We start from the raw sequence: 12,532 nt of genomic DNA on the forward strand, positions 1-12,532 counted from the left end.
CTTACTTTAGCAAAGGAAAACCAGTCTCCTCTTGGCTTATATCGAAATCCTCTGACATTCTTCTTTACAAATCCTCGTTTTGTACTTCTAATTCATGACCGTTGTTTTGTTTTGATCCCTCCCCTGCGCTTCCGCGTTCGTCACTTCTGAGTGGCGCATGCGCAACGCCGAGGTCTTACATCATCTGCCCGGAGCTGCTTCCGTGAGCAGTGAACAGTGAGCGCAAGCTAGATTAAATTGATTATTACGGTTTAAATATGGTTATTTTTCTTACAAAAACGCATCGATTAGCTACAGGAGGACTTTGTTCACCCCCCGGAGCCGTGTGAGGCACTTTTTACTATGGATGGATGCACTTTATTTCACTTCTTTTGGACTGATGCACTGCAACACCCGCTGACTGCCATTAAAGGGGTCATATGATGCGATTTAAATTTTTCCTTTCTCTTTGGAGTGTTACAAGCTCTTGGTGCATAAAGAAGATCTGTAAAGTTGCAAAGACTTGGACGAAGCCCGGGGTCGTCACATGTGGTTGCCGCTCCTTCGTCGAATCCGCCGGGCGCGCCGTTCTCGACCCAGCCGCCTCAGCTCACTCTATCCCGGTCTCAGCTCACGCTAGGCCGCAGTGTTTTTCGGTGTGAAAGCGAAACTACTTTGTTTGGTCTTCCAAAAGAGGACACGACTACAAATCAGTGGTAATATAACTCCGACTGGATTCGTTTGAAAGAGGAAAGTCCTATACACCTAGGATGACTTGAGGGTGAGTAATTCATGGGCTAATTTTCATTTTTGGGTGAATTAACCCTTTAAGCCTTGGCCTTCCATAGCTATACACACACAAAACTAGCCTACTTCAAATCTTTAATCAGATTGAACATTTTTTGCATTTTGATGTTTGCTCATAATTCTTTTGGCTTAAGAGCAAAGAGATTATTTCGTGCTTTGCTAGATTTTGATTTAAGATGCTAGGCCCCCTGTTGCTGTAAAATAATCTTTTCTGCCAAGACTAAGATTTGCATGCATAATCAGAGATAATTATTTGCGCGAATGAATGGTTACATGAAAAACAGAAATCTAGTCAGTTTGAAAAGAACATGTCAGATAAGATTTTAAACATCATGATTAACAAAAACTGTCAGATTTTTGAATCATGTTCAATTTTAAATCTGGATTTAGTATGTGTGCTTAGAGGTTTTTAAATATGAAATGAGAGATGATTTGTGACACATAAATTAAATTATATGGGATCCAATAAATACATCTAGCTAATCCTGAAGCAGTTTTGTGCCAGAAATGCTAATGACTATACATTTAGTCAAATTAGTTGCTGTTATATATGAACATTCTAAGATTACAAATGACTTATTTCTTCACAATTATTATTTTAAAACAAGTAGTCTCACATTCCCATGAAGTATGTGAGGAATCATCAGCTTTTATTGGCCCAGAAAATGCTGACACTCCCTTATAGAGAGAAAACGCTTTGATGCCGGCCTCATGCTGCTGCTCCTCATTGATTAGCATGACACTGAGTGCATTTTAACATGCTCACAATTGATGTGGTGAAGAAACTGCCACATAACTTTGATGTATTCATCCTTGAGACTATATTTTGCCTTTAAGCAAGTCTTTCAATGCAGTAATGCTATAGCTAGGGAGGAATGGGCTGAAATGCACCCTGCTCAGTCTAGTTTAAGAACCCATGATTATTTCTGAGAGATGAGATTGGGTTAGATTGCAGTGTTTATCCATCTGAAATGACTGTACAGGAACATTTTACTCACTAGATGGAGCTATGTCACATATGTATTTGTTTTTTAGTTAAGTTGAATTTAATTTGTTCTATTATTGAAAACATTGCAAGCAATGCGAATAGTTATATTATATGGTATTATTTATCGTATTTATTTATATAATTCTTGTTTATATTATGTAAAAACAAGCAATGATCAATTTACTGGGCAGCAAAAATCCATTGACTATCACGGCATGCCAAGCATAACTGCTTGCATAAATCCAGTGTGCATTATATTCTAATTTTCCACACCTCTTGGCAATGTTAAGCATGGATTTACAGCTTTGCTTTAGACACACTACCAGGTTTGTGCATTAATCATAAAAATTAATAAAAATGTAAGGTTTGGTGTTAGTCATTTGTATTGCTGGATGACGTAAATGTAAAGCTGGATTTAGGCACTGAAGCATATGTTACTGATCAACACATCGGTGGACTGTTTTGTTCTATTATCATTCTGCTGAGCAGAGCGGTGGGAAAAACACCACTGTCAGACAGTCAGAGCATAAATTATTGATACAACTGTTAAATCAGAGTGTGGATGGAAATGCCAATAAACACTTCAGCCGGCAGGGAAAGAAGAGAGAAGGGAAATGGTTCAGAGTAAGATTTTGCACAGTTCTCGGCACACAGAAACAATCATAACACTGCATTCAAAGTGCTGCATGTAAAAATACACACTTTCCAAAAATAACAATCAGGTTCAGTAAGTAGAAAATGTCATCTATTGTTACATCTATTGCCGTTGGATAATTGTGGAATTAAGTAGTTTGATATTTCCTAATATTCACTGTCGTCAATGGCAATCACGCTTTTGGTAACTGAAACCGGCGCTACTTTTAAGTCCCACAGACTCACTGTCTATTGTTTAATATGCAGTTTGCACAGTTTGTGTCTCTGTTTTTCAACTGTGGTGAAAATGACCTCAGAGGACTTAGTATTAGCCTACTATTTGTCTTGCAGCTTATTGTTTTGTACATTATAATGGACTAATTTTCTTAGCAGAAGTTTTAAGATAATATACAGATAATAGGCTATTATTAAATCACTTTACGTCAATTTTTAATGTCCAGATATTTATATCGGAAGATAATTGCTGCAGTGTTGGTCTTGTTGCTGAGTTTGTTTTTTTTTATGGATTTTTTCCCCCATTTACTTCAGTTCTGATTACTGCGTTTTGGTATATTTTGTGATAATGAAATAAAGGCTGTACATTGTCCATTGCATATTTGTTAGTACATTAGCTGTGCTAAAGGACCCTGCTTTAGCTTTAGCACTTTAATGTTCACTTGCTAATGTATGGATGTGCACTAAGATCAGAGTGTGTGCATGTGCCAGTTCACGTCTGATGGTGAAACACGCTGAAGATCCTGGGTGAAGGGGTTAATGCATTCTAACCTGAACTCATAAATCTCCAGGGAAATGATTATAATCAGATGATGCTCAAGGGTGTAGCTTAGAATTCAAGAGGACTTCTAAGAAAAGCAGTGTGGTTTTTTCATCCTTTTTTGTCCTGTCCCTGTATTTATAGTACCTCATATATAGTCCAAATAGGTAACACTTTACAATGCGGTGGCACTAATATGCATTAATTCATGCTTAACTAATGCACAGATAATCATGAGGTAATATATAATAACTCATGAAGAACTAAACCATTTATTAAAGGGTCATATGATGTGATTTCAATTTTTCCTTTCTCTTTGGAGTGTTACAAGCTCTTGGTGCATAAAGAAGATCTGTAAAGTTGCAAAGACTAAAGTCTCAAATCCAAAGAGATATTCTTTATAAAAGTTAAGAGTTAACCACGCCTACCTAAAACGTCTCGTTCGAACACGCCCCCACATATCTATGTCACTATCTGGGAAGATTTGCATAATGCCGCCCAAATGTTCACGCAAAGAAAAAAGGCGTAACTTTTATTCTCGCTGTTGCCACTGCTGCGATGTTGTGCAGAACCCAAATATTCAGATGTGTGCAGTGCATTTTATGGAGGACTGTTTCCTAATCCTGGGAGAGTAGACTACAATGCCGGCTGTTCTGACTCACAGACTGTAAGTACGTTTTCATATTTAAAGGATTTGCCACTGATGATTCAAACGTGAGTTTTGAGCAGTGTAGAGTAGCGTTTGTAGTTTGTCATTTCTCTGATCACAAATGCAGACATGGTTTTATGTTTACGCGGCACGATGCAACGCAACCCGTAAAAAGACAGTATAAGTATAAGTCATTATAATTCGTAATTATGTCCCCACTGGATGCAACAAATGCCTCGTTTTTAGTGGGTTTTTAATGTTTTTGTCTCGTTGCTCCGGGGCACAGCATGACAGTATGGTAAGGGGCGTAACATTTCCGTCACACGCTTGAGGTATTCGGCCAATCACAACGCAAGGATAGCTGGCCAATCAGAGCACACCTCGCTTTTCAGACTGATGAACTTTGTAAAAATCGATGCGTTTCAGAAAGGCGGGCCATAGAGGAGAAACAATAATGTACAGTATGTGGAAAATAATGTGTTTTTTGAACCTTAAACCGCATAAACACATTTCATTACACCAAATACACAAAATAATGTTCTTTTTAGCAACATCATATGACCCCTTTAATAATTACTGCATCAGCAACAAATGAACATTCTATATGATTCCTAGATTAAGTAATCAATAAATTGTTATTAGTTAAATGTGTCATAAAGTAGTTAAATGTGTCATAAAGTATTAATTCACTTATATTAACTAATGATGTAAATTCATGTGTTAATTACCACAATGGGTCGAAGCCATGCATTTCAACTTCCAGTTGTCTGCTTTAATTAATCATTAGCTAATGATTTGCAAAGATATCATTATGTTATGACTTTACTTGTTGAGGCACATGACTAACTAACTAATTCTAAATCCAAAACTACAATTACCTATCAATTAGTTAATAGTTCTGTGCCTCAACAAGTAAAGTCATTTTTGCTATTATACCTCCATTTATCAGTGTTTTATTCTTTTATTTGCACATGATTAGCTATTCAGGCCTGAGGTTTATTGTTTATTGTCCTTCAAATAGCATAATTTGGAGACTGGTGACTCGATGGTGGCTGGACTCATGATTTCCATGTGGATGTGTTGGCTTGGGGACATGGAGTTAGCTGTTATCCTTCAACTTAAAGGCTGTGTGTCAGTTAAAAGAAGGTCCAGCTGCTTTCATCTTCAGTTGACAGCAAAAAATCAGTTCACAGCTGCCCTTCACCTTGAAGCTGAATGTTCACCTTGCTTGTTTAGGCTGCTGTTTCGGCATTGTTTCAACTCTGATTGGAAATGGTCTGTGCCCACAATATCAGGTCAGAAATCTTTCTTTCTAGGATCATAAATTTGTCTCGTCTAGTCTCTGACATGCCATTATCTTTGCTGTCACATCACAGGTAGAGATCAGAAATAGTTTTAGCAGTTTCTGGCTTTTGCTCATTTATTCAGTAGACGTTTGTCTCAAGAACCCAGTTCAAAGCTGAACATAACACAAACAACATTACTGAACAGCATAAAATAATGCACATTTTTGTTCAAATGAGGTAGGTAAGATATATATATATTTTTTTTTTTAATTTTTCTGAAAGAAGTCTCTTATGCTCACCAAGGCTGCATTTATTTGATCTTAAACAGTAAAAACAGAAATATTGTGAAATATTATTACATTTACTGGTGTCAAGCTATAATTTTTTTTAGGATGGTGGTAAAGGTTTGAATAGTTACAATTATTTAGGGTTAAAATAATCTCTGCTCTTTTGCATTGTGGCACAATATGTTCTTCTTTTTAAATCAGTTCTTTGCTTCCTGTTCTTGACTGTTTTTGTTCTGTTGTTCCAGTTTTCAGTTCTGTTTTTCTCTTAAATTAGAGGTTGAAATACTGTACTTGACAGGTATCAATTTTCTTTCCTTTCACAATAACAGAAATTTCACACATCATAATACAAATATAAATAAATAAAATAGAGGGTTTTGATTGTATGACTACTTTAATTACATATAATTTTGATGATATTTTCAATTGCAGTCTCTTAAAAAAAGAAGTTTTGCTGACTGGGTGTTATTTTTTATGTAATAATAGCATCTGACAGAAATATATTTGACAAACTACTGTATATCACATTTATGCAACTGATTTTAAAGATCTGTAAGCGACTTTGTGGGTTCAGAGAGCATTTCAGGTCAATTAGACAGAGAATCAGCTTCCATCAGTGCAGCCAGAGGAAAGTAATGAGGCATAAGGAATTCTGCATAAAAATGGGTTTTTGTATCTGAGATGAATACAAACCTCCAGCAATACCAACCTGTAATTAGTCTTTTATCATTAGGCCAACTGGCATTGCCTCTTTAGCTCATTTGGCTGTTATTGTCATCAACCCCTGTGAGTCTTTAAATACCACAATGGATTTTCACTGTCGGTACTATTCATCGCCTGAATTCTATTAACCTGCTATTTTCTGCACCTTTAAAAACCTGATGTTGTGTCAACCCTCATGGTGATTATATGCATTTCTGAGACAGACAAAGGGGTTAAAGGAATAGTTTACTCAAAAATGAAAACTCTCTCATTATTTACTCACCCTCATGTCATTCCAAAACTGTGACTTTGACTTTCTTCCGTGGAACTCAAAAGAAGATATTTTCTTCTGTTCATGCAATGAAAGGTGTCCAGTGTTGTTTTGGACCCCACTGACGTTTTTATATGAACAAAAACAGTACTTCAATATATGGTGTTCCACAGATGAGTAGAAAAAAATGTGAAGATGAGTATGAAGTGAATTTTCATTATTGGGTGAAATATCCCTTTAAGTGCCAGTAGAAAGATAACTGAAACCCTTTCTAGACATTTGACATGGTAACTTATGGTTTGTGAACTCATTGTAGTCTATATCTTGCGGGTGTTCTTCGTTCTGTTCAGTGACTGAATCGAGTCCATATTTACATTCATTACACATAGATGCCTGAAACCCTTGTCCTATGGGACACATGTACTTGATTTAATAAATCTTTGTCAGCTTGGCTCTCTCTGTCTGCTCATGGCAGAATAAGAAATAAACATCATTTGCAAGGCTCTACTGACTCTAAGTTCGGTCTTTGCTTTTTCGACTGAATTCCCCTGGTGTTTCCTAGTATTTGTGAAATGGGAAGGAAATAATTTATCTTGTGTATCAGGCACATTAGAAAGACTAGCACTTCCCTTCACTTGCACAAGAAATTTATTTATTGCACACATCTTCATTTTGTCAAAAATGCATTAGGATGCATTAGTGTTTACTCTTGTTTTTCGGCCACATTTATCAGAATCTGTTCTTTTGTTTACACACTTGGGAAAGGGAACAAGGGCCTCCACAGAGTGTCCAGACTCGACCGACATTCATCCATCCATTTACCCTTGATCCGATGCAATCAATCATTCTGTCGGCAATTGAAAGAAAGGCCAGCACAGCATTACTCATTACTGTAGTAAGTGTCTCAAAGCTCTACTTCCGCACAAGGTTCAAAAGGAACCTGAATTGAATTAAGGAAGTGAACTTTAAACTGTTTTTTTTAATCATTATTTTATGCTAACTTTTTTATGCAATAGATGCAGATGCAACTAAAAAAGGACAGTAGTGAATATAAATGAAATTAAATTCTAAAAGAATATTTGAATTTAAACTCAATCAAATGTCTATTCAAATTAAATTTTTTCCCCTGTGGAAAGGCATTTTTACAGTTGGTGTTTCTTATATTCTGCAATATTCTTGTTTTTTTTCAATTTTATTTTATTTTTTTTATACACAGCGAGGATGCATTAAGTTGACCGACCAAAAAGGACAGTGAAGACTTTTACGTTCTTACAAAAAAATCAATTTCAAATAAATGCTGTTCTTTTGAACGGTCTCTTCATCAAAGAAACCTGAATCACAAATATTAAGCAGCAAAACATCAAAAATATTACAAAATAGAAAAAAAATATGACTTTTTTACTGCCTTTTTATCTTTTTTACCTAAAAACATTTTTAAAATCTTACTTTTGTGCTGTAATGTGTGCTAAGAAATATCATTGGCTTTAGTCCATTGAAGCCACAGATGCAAAGCCTGGAAAAAAACACAATGAAAAACAATATATTAGGCCCAAAATAGGTCTTTTCATTCAGTTAAAAAAAAAAAATATTTGCTCCAAAATCCAGAGAACTGTGACATAACTTGCAAAATTAGAAAAAAAAATAATAATTTGAAAGAAAGAGTAGAATGAATTTCTTCATCCACTTGAATTTAGTGAAGCCCTGAAATTTCAGCAACATTTCCAACAACGTATAACAATTTTATACTCATCATAGGCTTAGATCTCAACAACATGATATAATTGCTCTTTCAGAACTTTGTCAATGACTCAAATTCTTTGACAGCAGACGTCTTACGACAGAGCATCCTTGAGCATCCTGACATGCTAAAACTGTTAGTATGGCTTTGTTCACACATTGCATCATTACGGAACTTTGCTGGCATTTCGACAACAGGTCCTATTCACACATGACCTCTAAACAGAAAAATATGCCATTAAATTTATAGGAAAGGCTGCATGTGTGAAAGCGCCTATTATCCTAGAGTGGTTTTGTCTCCCAGCTATTCTCAGACCTTCAATTTAGCATGAACTGTGACCTGTAAAGCTACAAGAACAGAGTGTGGAATTATGGGTCAAACAGAAAGTGCTGTAATGAATATAATACAACTACTGTGGTTGAACTACTACCATATGCTACTTATATGCTACTGTGTATATATATTTATGCTCACCAAGGTTGCATTTATTTGATCAAAAATTACAGTAAAAACAGTAGTATTGTGAAATATCATTACAATTTAAAGAACTGTTTTCTATTTCAATATATTTTAAAATTTCAGTTTATTCCTGTGATGTCAAAGCTGAATTTTCAGCAGCCATTACACCAGTCTTCAGTCTCACATGATACTTCAGAAATCATTCTATTTAGCAGATTTGCTGCTCAAGTAACATTTCTTAAGATTATCAATGTTAAAACGTGCTGCTTGTAGAAACTTTTGTAGAAACTGTTATACATTTTTAAGAATTCTTTGATGAATAGAAAGTTCAAATGCCATTTATTTGGATTGAATTTGTTCGTAACAATGTAAACATCTTCATGCACTTGTCGCGTTTGATCAATTTAATGCATCCTTGCTAAATAAAAGTATTCAATTCTTGAAAAAAAATCTTACTGACCCCAAAGATTTAAATGGTAGTGAATGCAAATATTGATACTTTCTATATAATATATTTTGTTAAAAAAGTAACAGTACATCAGCTGTCTTTATTTTTTAGAGACCAGGCTGGTCAGTCTCTTATTTCCCATTTTGATATTTCTCAGCGTGTGTCTGTGCACCCAAGGATGAAACTCTCCTGTCAGGTTTTGAAATTCAGTACAACTCAATCCAAACCCTCTCAGATCAAATCCTAAAAATGTATGGATCACAAAATTGGCTGAGACAGCAGGGTGAGCCATATCAGAACATGGCTGAACAATTCTTTGAGATGGCCAACAATGCTTGACTGCGCTTCATCTGGTTCTGTCATGGCAAAATAACAAGACATTACACCAGGAGACTTTGAGAACCACATGTCCCTAACAGTCTGATGTACAGCTTTGCCTCACCCTCTGGAGGAGCCTTCAATTAGCTGGCCCATCACAGGGCGGCTATTAAAATGGAGCCTCAGTGGGCAGAGAATGAAGTCAACTGATCATTAACAGGAATAAAGTGGGGCTTCACATTGACTAAACCACTTTGACTTTCGAACAATTGCAGATAAAAAATTCAGTCTGGGCTCTTCAGACACACAGCTTGGCAATGTATTTTTATTCACATTCAGACTGTTCAGATTCGACCGCTGTGCTTTTATGAATCAATATGTATTTCCAACCAAGTATGCTTTTTACGGATCCGTTTTTCTCAATGTTTTGATTATTACAGTATCTTAATTATATGGTATCTCAATTATGGTATCTTGATTATATGGTAGTGGTAACACTACGCCGTCTTTCCTGTCAGTGCAGCTCAAGTGAAGACATTCAATTACAGCTCAACTCCTATAGCAATCTCCTCATCTTTTCCCATGTAATTCACTTTCATGATGAGGTTTCTCTCTCTCTCACCCCCAAAACTTCACACTCCATTTGAACTCTGACTCTGCTTTCGGTCTTTATTATATTGCTACTCACCCTCAAATCACCTCTCTGCCTGCAGCTCTCTAGAACATGACAGGGAAAGAAGACAGGAACAGCCCGGCTCAAAGTCAAAGGTGCACGTCATCAGGTCTTCATGCGGCAAGCTACTGAAATGTGTAATTATCCATTATATTTAACATTTTTGGCCATTCCAATTATTTCTATGTGGACAAAACTTAATGTGACACCATATGGTGACATTCTAGAGAACATTCATTGTGACATTCATTTTCATGGCATCTCAAATTTTGTAGTTTGTTTTTTTGGTGGATTTCAAATACTTTTAAATAAAACGGCTGACTCTTCCAAGGTGTGCTAAGACTAATTCCAAAGCTTGCATTTTATGTATCCCAAATACACACAATTCATTCATATTTTTGTACAGTTAAAGAAAATTATAGCTTGATTGGAAATGATGCACAATTTTAGAAAAAAATGTGTGTGTGTGTGTTATATTATATTTATTTATTTAGTTTAATTATAATTTATACTTTTTTAAATTTTTTCATCTTAGACATTCTATATATATATATGTTCACATATCACATTTATCGTCAACAAAAAAAATGTTGTAAGCAAAAGTGTTGTGTTGGACAATAGCACAATTGTGGGAAAGTAATTGAAATGTATTTATTATTTGATAATATATTTATAATAACAATTGAAATTCTTTGATTATTTTACTCTGATTATATGATAAGATGGTCATGTTTTAGCCATGTAGTAATTCATATTTTTTATAATGGATTTCCACAGTTTATGATGGACAAGGGTAGAACAATAAAATATATATTACAAGGCAAAAAGTAGCAAAAGTGAAGAATAAGTGATGAATGCATGGTAAAAAGTTTCTAAGACAGTTTTTAATGTGACCTTCATATAACCATGAGAAAAAAGTTAACAGAAAAATAACCATTAAAAAGTTTGAATAAAAATCAACCCAAGGGACACAAGAATACCCAGAGTTGAAGAAACGCCCATAAATATTTATTTTACATAGTATGATTTGTGCAGCGTTTTAAATATGAACTTGAGTTAAGTTTTAAGAAAGCTGTTAGTGAATTTAATTGGCATAGGTAGGTTGGAGTTTTCTGCATGACCTCTTTCCTCTGACATTTCTCACTGTTTCTGCTCTTTCTTTGTTCTGGCTTCTGGGAAACTGTATCTGGGGGTTATCTCTCGGCTTCTCAGTCTATTTTTGTATGTGACAGCAGTTAGTTGTGTGACCTTTTGCTAGATGTCATCAGAGTGTTTTGCCCAGTGTTTGTGCAGTTGCGGTAAATGGCAGCATCCAGAACTTTTCCATGCGTTAATCTCCAAGATTGCCTTCCAAGTTGTTTTTGTTCATCAGCCGGTCTTATTGATCCAAAGTAAATGAAATGATATGTGACTCTTGTCTAAGTATAGACAGCATTTATTAACCGTGGAAGAATTGTGCTTGGAAGAATTGTACATTCAACTAATTTTATATAACATAATCATATGTTGAAAGTTATTTCAAGAAAAGCTGGCAGTAACCATGACCATTCTAAAATTAAATCAAGGGCCAGGAGATGGTGGTGAAAGTTGTATTTATCCACACAAAAATAAATCTCCCACCCCTGCATCACAGCCAATCCTCACATCATTCCACCTGGCTGATTTCAAACATTGAGCGACTGCTATTAGACACAGCACAGCTGGAGAGAAAGCAGCAAACTGGAGCTCAGAAAAAGCTTTATTAGTACACTGATCTGAGACCAGCTGCACAGACTTTCTTTCAATTAATATGTGTGGTATTTGAGAAAGGGGCAGCTGCTACTAGCTAGGTCACTGTAAAGTCTCTGTCACTCTCGCTAAGAACTTTGCACTCTCTTGTCTGCTTCGGTGCAGACAGACTCAGACGGCTCTCGCTGTTGACTCGCTGGCTGACCGCACAGCACCCGTAATTTCCCTGTCCATCTTAGGCTTTTAGTTACCAGAGTGAATTGGTGCAATTACAGTCATGGGCCAAATTAGGCAGGAGACTTAGAACAAAAGTTTTCATGCAAAAAGTTTTAGAACCTCGTAATATGGACATGAAAACATCTGTCAACAACAAAAATCAGATTAATAATTTTCAAATATCCTCTTACTCTGTAAAAATGAGTTGTTTAAGAATTAAAAAAAGGGCTTGACATTTTAAGTTCAGTAAAGACATTTGAATACAATGTAGCGAATCAGCTCATGGGGAAATATGAATAATTAATCATAACTAGTTATAATTAATTATAAATATTTAGATCCGCTGTAGATATTTAGCTGACCTCTCAGGGTCAACTGTCTGTCAATTCTAAGAACGTTAATTTCCTGGTTAAAGGAAATAACTTTCTTACTGTTCAACTCTACACAGAGCTTGTAGCATAAATCGGCATGATTAAGTGACTCCAGTTATGAGCAAACAATGAACAACGTCAAGTGTGATACAAATAAGACTTTATTAACTACATAAACACTTAAACTAGTCTAACATACTACAT

The sequence above is a fragment of the Sinocyclocheilus anshuiensis genome, unplaced genomic scaffold (assembly GCF_001515605.1).
Source record: "Sinocyclocheilus anshuiensis isolate Anshui unplaced genomic scaffold, SAMN03320099.WGS_v1.1 scaffold364, whole genome shotgun sequence".
Taxonomy (NCBI): domain Eukaryota; kingdom Metazoa; phylum Chordata; class Actinopteri; order Cypriniformes; family Cyprinidae; genus Sinocyclocheilus; species Sinocyclocheilus anshuiensis.